Below are 10,977 nucleotides of genomic sequence, written 5' to 3'. Positions count from 1 at the left end.
TTTTGTCTGTTAGCTAGCCCCAAAGTCAAAAGACACAAATAACTATCTGTTAGTCATAGCACAAAAAGCACTGCCCAGGGAGAAAAAGGGGAAAGCTGGTACGATGCATTTGTACTATAGGATTAGATCTTTGGCAGCTCTTGTGGACTGTTTGCAAGGAAGTTAAGGACTTGTGGTGCTATTGAAAATATAACTGCATGTGATGTAACCCTGCTGTCTTTTTGGCCACCATGCCCTCTCTGGAAGAAAAGAGCTGGCATTGCTGTCCCAGCCTGTATGTTAGCTATTACTGAGCAGAAGAAAAAGCTTTGGAAGTGTTTCAAGACAATCAGTGAAACAGTTTAAAAATGCTGTCCTTAGTTATGTGTTTCCAGCCCAGTACCTGCAGAATGCTAATTAAGTTAAAGGAAACTAATTGCTTTCTCCCTTTGTTCACTCACTGCAACACTTGCTATGCATTGCTTGACTTTGTTAAGACTGTACATAATTAGATACTCTGTTGATATTGCCCATCTTGCAGTGGTGTTTCTGTCTCTGATACTACTTTAAACCAGTAGATGAGTGTTTTACAGCAGAGTTGGCAGAAGTATTTCCCAGGTCAGAAGGTTTGTAACGTCATTAATTTCTGATTCCCACTTGACAGCTGACAACACCTACCCAACATTGCAATATTACACTGCAATGTGTAGTACAGGGGTAGGCAACGTGTTTTGGCCGGAGTGCCGAAAAACACCACAATGCCTATCTCGGAAGGTGCCGGAGTGCCAAAATGGCAGAAAACCCTGTGCTCTTCTCATCAGTGACACCAGAAAGGAAGTTTTAAATCGAATAGACATAGACATAGGAAGAATAGACATAGGAAGTTTTAAATAGAATAGACTTTTTTAAATCAGTCTATTCTAATCTGGCACTACAAACACTACAATTACATGGTTATTGCATGGCCTCACTACAAGATATAATGAAGGTAGTTTATGTTCCTCAACTATGTATTTTTAGACCTATATGGAGGATTTGTTTTTTTTTTTAACTGAACTTCAGCTCAACTTCCTAGGGTTGTAATGTGTTTACTTTTTAAGTACCTTGTTCATCCTTAAACTCTAGTTTACTGTACTCTGTATTTGGAAGTATTGTTATTTTCATATTTTTTACCTATTTGGGAAAGATTCAGGGGATTATTTAAAGTGAAAGAAAGGCAGGGTAGGCCACTTGAATGGGGGAGGGTAATCGATTATATTGTTGTTTGCATTATGCCGGGTTCCAGAGGCCATAGCCTCATTTGACTTGGCCCTGGAGAAACACAACAATGCAAAAGTGCTGTTTACAGTCTATGTATCATTCTTTTGAGTTTTATATAGGAAGCGAAGTCTTTCTAGTGAAAAAAAAGGAATTTAAAATGCTCCTTACTTAATGTTTTATGTCTTAGTAAATTAAAGTCAAAGTCCTATTCAAGGGTCAGTGGAATTTCCCTGACTCTTCCCTCTTTCTTGGGATAAGTAACCACCACTGATATTAAAAGTTCAGAGAATATAGGGTGAAGAATATAACTCCATGTCATCTTAAGGTGACAATCAGCACCCTTCATGCTACTATCCAAGGTACATGTTTTGAAAATATTTCCTTGGTGTCCGATTGTAGCTACTGATTGATAGAGAGCATGCAATAGTGCAATTTATTAGTGCTGTATGAAACAGCTGTGTTTCATTTTGGTTTTGGATTCGGCTATTTTGGAGGACAGTGTTTTGTTTTGGTGTTTCAGATCACTGTTCCGTTTTGATTTGACCGAATCTATTTTGGAGTTTCAGTGCTGTTTCGGAGATTTGGATCAGTAGGGGAGAGGCAGGCACAGATGGGTGGCTGCAGGTTCTCCCATGGATCCTCTTGCTGTGCCTGCCTCTGCCCCGGTGTGGGGAGCCATGGGAGAAGGCCCCATGGCTTCCCTGCCTAGCCCCAGCCTCCTAGAACTTAAAAAAAAAAGCCCCACACTCACCGGCTTCAGCAACAGCGATCAGGGCCTCTGAGGGCTCGTGGAAGTGCCTCCCCCATGCAGCGTGGGGCAATGGGGAGCGGTGGGGATGGACCCCCCTGCCTGGCACCTGAACAGCAGCTGCCCCATAGTGCGAGTGCAGCATGGCTTGGCAGGGCACTGCATGCTACCTGAGAGCTGCGGTAGCTCTGCATGTTAGACAGAGCCTGGCACTGCTCAGCCCCAGCAGCCACAGCTCCCAGACAGTGCACAGTGCCCTGCTGAACCACGCTGCACCCAGGCAGCTGCCACGCAGGTGCCAGGTGGGGGCTGGGCGATCTCTACTTCCCTGCGCTGCACGGGAAGGTCCTGCCACAAGCCCTCAGAGGACCTGATCACCAGGGAATCTGGTTTTCTTTGATAAACAATTACAAATTCTCTGACATAAAATTGCAAATTCTCTGACAAAAATCCCCAAATCCATTATTACAATTAAAAGTCCCCTGCAGCCCTGCTGGTGCCCCTCACTTCCCCCAAAGCCCCCCCCCCCAGCTCTGCTGGTGCCCTTCACTGCCCCAAAGCCCCCCCCAGCCCTACTGGTGACCCTCAATCACCCCAAAAGCCCCCCCAACCCTGCTGGTGCCCCTCACTACCCCCACAAAAGATCCCCTGCCGTCCTCATGCCTCTTGCCCCCCACCCACAGCCCCTGTCCCCCAGCCCTGTTGGAGGGGGCCCTCAGCTACCAGGGCTATGGGGCCAGGGACCCAAGTCTGCAGCTCCCTGCCCCCAACAGCAGGCAGGTGCAGCAGCACAGAGCTGGCTCCTCCTCTGCTGCCTCCTGCTTGGATGGGGCCAGGGCTGGCCCCTGGCTCCCCCCCAGCCCTGTTGGTGCCTCCAGCCATGACCTGCAACCCCCCAGTCCTGCCAGAGGGGCGCCCAGCCTCCTACAAGCCCCACTTGCCTCACAGGCTGCAGGAGCAGAGAGTGAGGCTGAGCTGAGCTGAGCCTTGACTGACTGAGAGTCTCAAGCCCTGCCCTTCCTCCTCCCCCTCCTCCTCCCCCTCAGGGCAAGGCTGGGGGTTTCCCACCCTGTTTGCAAACAGCTCTTGCAGGCTGGAGCTCAACTAGCCTGCAGAGCTCTTTGCAAGAGCGGGGAATCTACAGGTTTCTCTGCTAAAAGGAGAAAGCTGTAGTTTCTCTGAAAAAAAGGAGAAATTCATTGTTTTCTTGTTTTTCAATGGGAAACAGAAAACCCGGCTTTTTTTTTTTAAGTGCCGGGAGGCTGGGACCGGGAAGAGAATGGGGCCAGGCAGGGCATCCATGGGGGCTTCTCCTGCAGCTCCTCTGGCTGTGCCTGCCTCTGCCCCGCAGGGGAAACCAGAGGAGAAGCCCCCATGGCTGCCCTGCCCAGCCCCATCCTCCTGGCACTTTAAAAAGAGGGCTCCAGGACTGTGCTGGATTATTCCTGGGGGGTGCCGCCAAAACATTCCAAAACATTTCTGAAATGTTTCATATGGTTTCATTTTGTTTCGTTTCAGAGATGTTTCAGACCCTTCCATTTTGTTTCGGATTCGGTGTTTCAGGCGCTGAAATGGGCCGAAACACCTCTGAAATTAAATGCGTGCCAAAATTTTGCACAGGCCTACAATTTATAAAGGACTGTAGATTCAGTGACAAAGCAGCTTAAATGCTTTTACATGTGCCGCAATGATTCATGTGCAATAGTTCCTTACGGTGACTTTAGTGAAACAAAACAGTTACCTCACAATAACTAACTGATGGGTGGATAGATAATGGTGTCTGGTGACTCTTGTCCAGCTAGTTACTTTTTCTTTTAATTTTGCAGGAGAAAGGATCCTCATCTATTATGTAATACACGAAAGCACAAGATAGGTAAGGAATGAAAACAAAGGCTGACATTGATCATGATCAAGAAATTATTGCAAAAATTGAGAAAACTTGGGCCATATTAGGTTTATGCAGTTTTAAGAACCTTTTTAGTTGGATGGAAACTTGGCTGTGGAGGAGTTAATTTGCGATTCTTTTTTAATAATACATGCACATTAATGGGATGTCTCAGTGACATACTTCTATTTCCTATTTTCAAATTAATACACTAAGTTCTAATTTTTTTCTTATGTGACTTTTCTTTAAGAGTCCTCTTCCAAATTATTTTTTCATTATTGCATTTTTTTTTAAACCATGCTACCAAAAAAGCCTCTGCATGCAGTCATCATTCAGGAGGAATTCACAACCAAATCTTAACGTTTAGAGAAAATAAAGTGAACTGCAAAGTCTTTAGTTTAGTCTATCTCAGAGTGGTTGTACACCTCCAAACACATATATAATGCTAAAGCAACAGGATCATATTCTTTAGACCAGGAGTACATATTTTCAGCTTGATGGATAAAGTATTGGCTACTTTGTGATCTCTTTGCAGGAAGAGTATAGGCTACGTGGCATCATAGGAATTATAATGCAGCAGACTTCTTAATTTTAATTTTAAAACAGACTGTTTCAAAGTAGCAGGCAATATAAAAGTTCTTAGACATATATTTCTGGCTATGCCCTAATACTTTCTGCAAGCTTTGATTGAAAACATTAAATCAGTTTCCTTTCAGATGCAAGAACAGAAAGTAACTCTTGTCTTCTGGCCTTGCTTTCTCAATCCCTGAAGTGAAAGGCCCTTTGGTCTTCCACTTCATTGAAACTGTTCAGGGGAAGATACTGACACTGAAAATATTTGGGGAAAGATGCTTGTTGGGTGTGCTGGTTAGTACAGAGGTAGTTCATGCTGATGTAAATCTAGTTACTTAGATCTAAAAATAAGTTGCATCTCAATGAATGCAGCTCCTTACATCTGTGCAACTAATGAGTTGTTCTGGAGATTTTACTCCTGCTGGGATGAGGTAGTTTTACACTGGAGCCACTTATGGTGTAGTGATGTCTGTGTGCATGTCTGTGCTCTGAATTATTTTGGTGGTTGAGCATTTGCATTCCTTCAGTGCTTTGTACTAGCTCTTGGTTTACCTTCTATTGCTCTCAGATAAAGGGTGACTGGATGTCACCACCCTGTTTAAACTCTGGCATGCATCCACTTTCTGTTTTATAATAATCACATGCTCTAGTGTCAACATAACTTGCTAGCATAATTTCATATTTTACAACCTGCCCTTGTACCATGCCTGATTGTCATGATTCCAGGTGCTCTTGTGCTGAGATCCAGGACTTTATCATCCAGGAGGGGCAGATTTGAAAGTACAGGAAGCACAACATCTTTTAGGATAGATGTAGCTACTTTCTGCTACATGTCACCTAGTACTGTAGGAAGAGTCCTACGGTACTTACAGCCTGGCAGCACGGAAGGGTGTGGGATACCCATCCCTCATGCTGAGTGCATACTTTGGAGGAAATCCCACCTTAGAATTTCATTCCCTTGTACAGACAAGTCAAGAGCCCAAATTTAACATTTTTCAAACAAGGATGGTTTAATAAAGGGCGGGGAGAAAGGCACAAATGATTTCTTTCTTACCCATAGACAAGAGTAATACTTTGAGTAATCTGTTCTGTCTTGAAAGTTCACTCCAGAAAAGTTATGGGGACAAGAGCCCTGAGAGTTTTTATAGTGTTTCTCTAGTCCATCAGATCAAACTGTTGTGGGCACAGGTTAATATATCAGTGGGAAACTCTACACTGGCTCCTCACTAGTTCCTTTCACTTCAGTCCTGTTGAAATATTTTCTCAAATTTTTGCTAAAATCCAACAAAAAAGCCTCCTTACCTAAGGGAAAATGGCGTTTATTGCCTGACATAATGCAGCAGTACAGACTACTGCAAACAGAAATTGCAAATCGGAAAAGAACAAAAAGGAACACAAGAAACTTAGTAGAGATTTGCTTCTGGGGTGTATAGGAGGTCAGGTTAGCTATTCCTCTTTTACAGGTTTTTTAAAGAGAAAATGGAAGACAAGTTATATCACAAAGGATTCTCTCCACTTCAGGTGATCCTTTGAGAGACCCTTACATTAAGGAGTATCGCAGTTCTGTACATAGGCCTGACAGGAATAAATCTGATTTAAAATTTTTTAAATACCCTGAGCCCTACTACAAGAGAGTGAGCACTCAGACCTGGAATTCACTATCCAATCAAAGGGAGCCTGGGTTGTTATTAATTACAGAAGAGATTAATTTACAAGTAGAATAATTGAACTGGGCTGCAAGGAGCCTAACGGGGTAGTACAGGTAGGAGTACTGAGAGGGCCACAGGCAAAGATATTCAGAAAACTGGATTGACTGCTTAGGAGGGAAAGAAGAGCTGATGTTATGGAGGGTTCTTAAAATGAGGAAGTTCTGAGTAGGGAGTGACTTTTTCTTTAATTTAACTTTTTAATCATGATAGAAGGATTGACAGCATATTTTCCTTTTCACTGTTTAGTTTATAGCAGTCATAAAAACCCTCACTGATAAACCAATAAAAAAGGAATATGTTTATTTTTCTCAGCACCCTTTCTGGTAATTACTGGGAACTGAACAAGACTATCAGGGAATGTCAAAGCCATAGATAATTGACTTCAGTACATTTCTTTACCACTTCATTGGTTTTCACAAGGATCAAAGTGGACACAAGAGAGCAATTTTTGTGTCTTTAGAATACAGATTAACATGGAATATTTTGTATGGTAGAAGAAACTGTACCACAAAGCCAGTACTATACGCTTAAACGGGGAGTTTGCAGAATGTTGCACAGGCATTTAACCATTTCATTCTCAACATTGAAGTGAATGAGAATGGTATTGTATTCCTAACTTGTCTATTATAGTTCCCAGCAAAACTCCAGGAGTTCAAGAAGCCTGTTTCTAGAATGGTGTAAATGTGGTATCATTCTGTCATACCTTCCTCTTCACCAGGGGTGGATTGTGGGGCTGGCAGTTCTGCAGGAGGGGCTGGCAGGATGTAGGCTTCTTTCCTACACCCCAGACCAGAAGCTGTTTTAGCCCCCCTGACCCCTCCCCCCCGAACCTGCCCACTCCTTCCCCCACCCCAGCTTACTTCCATTGGCTTCTGGCACTCAGAAATGCCACTAAAACTGGCACCAGAGTGACTTGGGCTCTGGCTGATCCATGGTGGGGGGAGTTGTCCATCTGGAGATGGGGGGAGGGGCTGGGGAATGTGCTGAGAAGTGTACAGAAGATCGGTTGCATCAGTATTGGGGGGGGGTGCAGAGGAAGGCAGGGCTGGGGCCAGTAGCTGGGTTTTCCTAGCCATGGGGCTGCACTGAGAACTGTTTGGAAATTCAGTTGTCTTAGTCTCACCATACCCAATCCAAATTAGATTAGCTCCAAGGTACAGTTCATTTAGATCAGGTCAGCCATTTTTAGACTGATCTAACCTTACTGGACTTTCTGCGCTGCTCGCACTCAGATCAACCTGACTAGGGATCTAAGTGTAAGGTCCACACCTGGACAAACTAAGTTAGATCAAGTGGCCATTTTGAATGTGACCTAACCTACCCCTAACTCCCCTGAATGTCTGTACTAGCCTTTAAGGTTAAGAAATGTCAGATTTATAGTTGCCCATAGTATAGTATCTTAATTCTGCCTGTGGGTGTGCCTGTCTTGAGCATGCAGTAAGGTAGGTTTTCTGTCAGATATATTTATGTTCACATATATGTTGCATGAGCAACCTAAATTCGGGTCTTTCTTTGCTTTTAAGTGGCAGATTTTGCCATCTAAGACCTTTTCTTTTAGTAGCTTGTTTTAGATCCACTTTACCAAGTTGTTAATAAAAAATTTAAAACAACCCTCCTATCGTGCATCTACAGCAAGGTCTGAATGCTGAAACTGCAGTATCGTAGCACAGAGTGCTACCACTTGAACTACTCAGCTAATCATGGTATGTTAATTGGCAGCAGAAAGCTTTTATCCTAGAATGTTCTGTATAGGCCATGTATTAGGTCTATCTAGAGAGTTTACAGAGGGAGAGGAGCCCAGCTCTCTCTCTTATTCCACAGGGGTTTAAGGGAATATCTGCCTCGTGGCTGAGCAGCCCTCAGAGATGGAAGTAAAGAGGTGTGGTGGGGAAGGAGCCCTAACAGTGTCTCTTCCCCATCCCTGCCATCACAGCAATGTCACAGGTTCCTGGTAAGGACACCAACATCTCTCCCAACTATACAGTTGGTCCAATGAAATATATCACTCAAAAAAACCTTGCTTCGTGCTGATGTTTGGGTGTAGTTCATGCCTCTGCTTGCATGGCTTTGGCACTGACCTACCCAGGTTAGAACCTTTAAACTTTTAAAGGTTAGTTGTTATTTTGGTTTGTTTGCAAAAAGGGAATGGAAATGAACTGTTTACAGCTTGAAATTCAGCTAAAACTCGATAGAATTTTACAAAAAAAAGAATAGGTACTTCTGTAGTCCAAGAATTTCCCTCACTGACTGTCAAAGGCCTGCCACAAAAGTGTAAGGATGAAGGATCTTGAAAAAAAAAAGTAGATTCTATAGCTGTTACAGAAAAGCCTTATGGATACTTTATAAGTTTATGCCATTAACATTGAGTGTTTAAAACACTCATTTGTAGGGTACAAAGTTGAAGTTGCTTCTTCCCATCATTCTAGCAGTTGAGGCTTTAAGAAAAGCACTAAATACTGTAAAAGCTGGAAAAATTGCATAGGGGTTAAAAAGCACCTCACTAAGGTGTCATATTATTAGCTCCTTCTTGAAGGCAAATTGAAACAGGATGTTAGAGCCAACATTTTAAGCCTCCATTAAATTTGCAGGCCTCAGGGGTTTTTTTTCTTGCTCTACTTCAGATACCTTGGACCTACTTTACAGAGATGCTGAGCTCTTGCAGCTCCAGTGAGTTCAGCTGGAATTATATTTACTGAGTACTGTTGCTAACCAACCCCGAAGGACTTAAATATTAAGTCTGCAAAAAGTAAATTATCATTTTGAAAATTTCTGGCCTAAATGAATTGCTAGAAGTCTCAAGTGTTGGTCCCAGTTTCTGTCCTCTGGACAGTCCCCTGTTCTCTTTGATGGTGAGATTATAATATCTTCACTCATGCCAACTCAGCAAGTACTTCCATTAAAGTCAATGTGACTAGTGGTGATACTAAACATGAGTCAGGGGATCAGAATTTGTTTCTTAGTGTTAATCCAAACTGTTATCTTTTGAAAGAAAGAATGAAAGAAAGAAACCTAAATCCTAAGAGTTAAGTATGAGAAAATCCATTCAGTATTGTCCAACAAAAATCCAAGTTTTAAACTGATCTCTTCAGAAATAACCAAGAAAAGAAAGGTTAACAGAACCCAGTCTTTTCCTGTTTGGGTTATGACGACTGGAAACTGCACACAAAGGGATAATTGTGCTTCTCTTTCTCATAATAGATTGCAAAAGTGCTTTTGTGTGTACTTCTTTTGCTTGCCGACTGTTAATGATACTTCCCCCTCCATGTATATATCCCATATGTCTTTGCAGTTACTTTAGGCATTTTATAGGACTGATTAACATATATAACCCATTGGAAAATTTTGCAGAAGCTAATTTGACTGAATTTAGCTGCATGGGGGAAGTCAGGCTATCAGCAATGGGGGGTTGAGAAGGCTGACATTTTTAATAATAATAAATAAATATTAAGAAGAGTTAATAAGAGTTAGAAAGTTATTTGCTTTGTGCTCTTCCGTGACAATTAATGTATAATATAGAGGTGTATAAAATGAGACTGAGTTCAAGCTGCAAAAATACGCTTTGTTTCTGACCCGGAGAAGTCCTGAACTGTTCTGATGCAGGGTTTTGATTTGACCTGTTCTGTGGAGAGGACTTAGTGCAAGGGTGGACAGTTATTTCAGCTGGCGGGCCACTTAAGTTTTGGTGAGCTGTTGAGGGCCCCACACACAACATTTTCCACCAGGTATCATTTTAACAAATTATTGATTAAAAGTAAAACATATGCTAAAAATAAAATATCTACTATAACATATTTCAATTTTATTAAAAAAAAATTTTGTCCTGATTCATGGTTTTTTGAGTGGTGTATATAGAGGCGCTTGCATAATAGCTCTAAATAAAGTGTTACTCTTGTACATTGTGTACAAGTGGATGTGGTGGGTGTGTGCATGGGGTGCACTAGGTCCTGGAAGCCAGCCAGGGGTGGGGGGAAGGAGGGAGGGACAGGGGGCAGGGGGCATGTGCAGCAGAGCTCACTCAGGTGGTGTGGTGCAGGTGTATTCGCCCCCCCCACCCCCCCCAGCCTGGTCCATCGCTGCCCCCATAGCGCTCTGCATGGGGCTGAGCCCCACCTGCTTCCACCCAGGGCAGCCCATGCCTTGCTTTTACCTGCATCCACCCCATGCCCACTGACGACCTTGGCCCCAGCCCTGGACACTGTGTACTGCTTTCCACAGGGGCTGCTCACATGACTGCTGCAGCTGCCTGGTACTGGTTGGCTCCCCCCACCTCCTCCTCCTCCTCCTGCCCCTGCTGTGCTACTCCAGGTGTGGAGGAAGTTGCAGCTGAGCGGCTCCTGCCCCAGTGCATGGAGCTCTAGCTCTGGCTCCCAGCCACCTTTCATCCACTTAGCCTTCTGCATGTGGCTGCTTATCACAATGGGAAGGTGCAGTGGGTGGAAGGTGGGTGGAGGTGGAGCCCTGTATGTTGGGACAGGATCCACCTGGGGTTACAGCTTCCCCTGGCCTGGAGTGAGGCAGCAGAGCCAGCAGGAGGAGGAGTCATTAGACATGGGGGGAGCCAGGCAATACCCAGGTGGCTGCAGGTGGCTGTAACAGCAGTGCTGTGCACACTAGTCAGGGCTAGGGCTAGGGCCAAGGCCAAGGCCAAGGTGGTGCTGTCAGCAGGCATGGGGCGGATGTGGGCTGGATCACAGCACAGGCTGCCCCAGGCAGGAGCAGGCTCAGCCCCATGTGGAGTGCTGTGAGGGCAGCCACAGGCTGGATACAATCAATTGTAGGGCTGGATCCAGTCCGTGAGCCATATTTTGCCTACCCCTAACTTA

Source organism: Alligator mississippiensis, chromosome 8 (genome assembly GCF_030867095.1).
Source record: "Alligator mississippiensis isolate rAllMis1 chromosome 8, rAllMis1, whole genome shotgun sequence".
Taxonomy (NCBI): Eukaryota; Metazoa; Chordata; order Crocodylia; family Alligatoridae; genus Alligator; species Alligator mississippiensis.
This window is presented reverse-complemented; position numbering follows the sequence as displayed.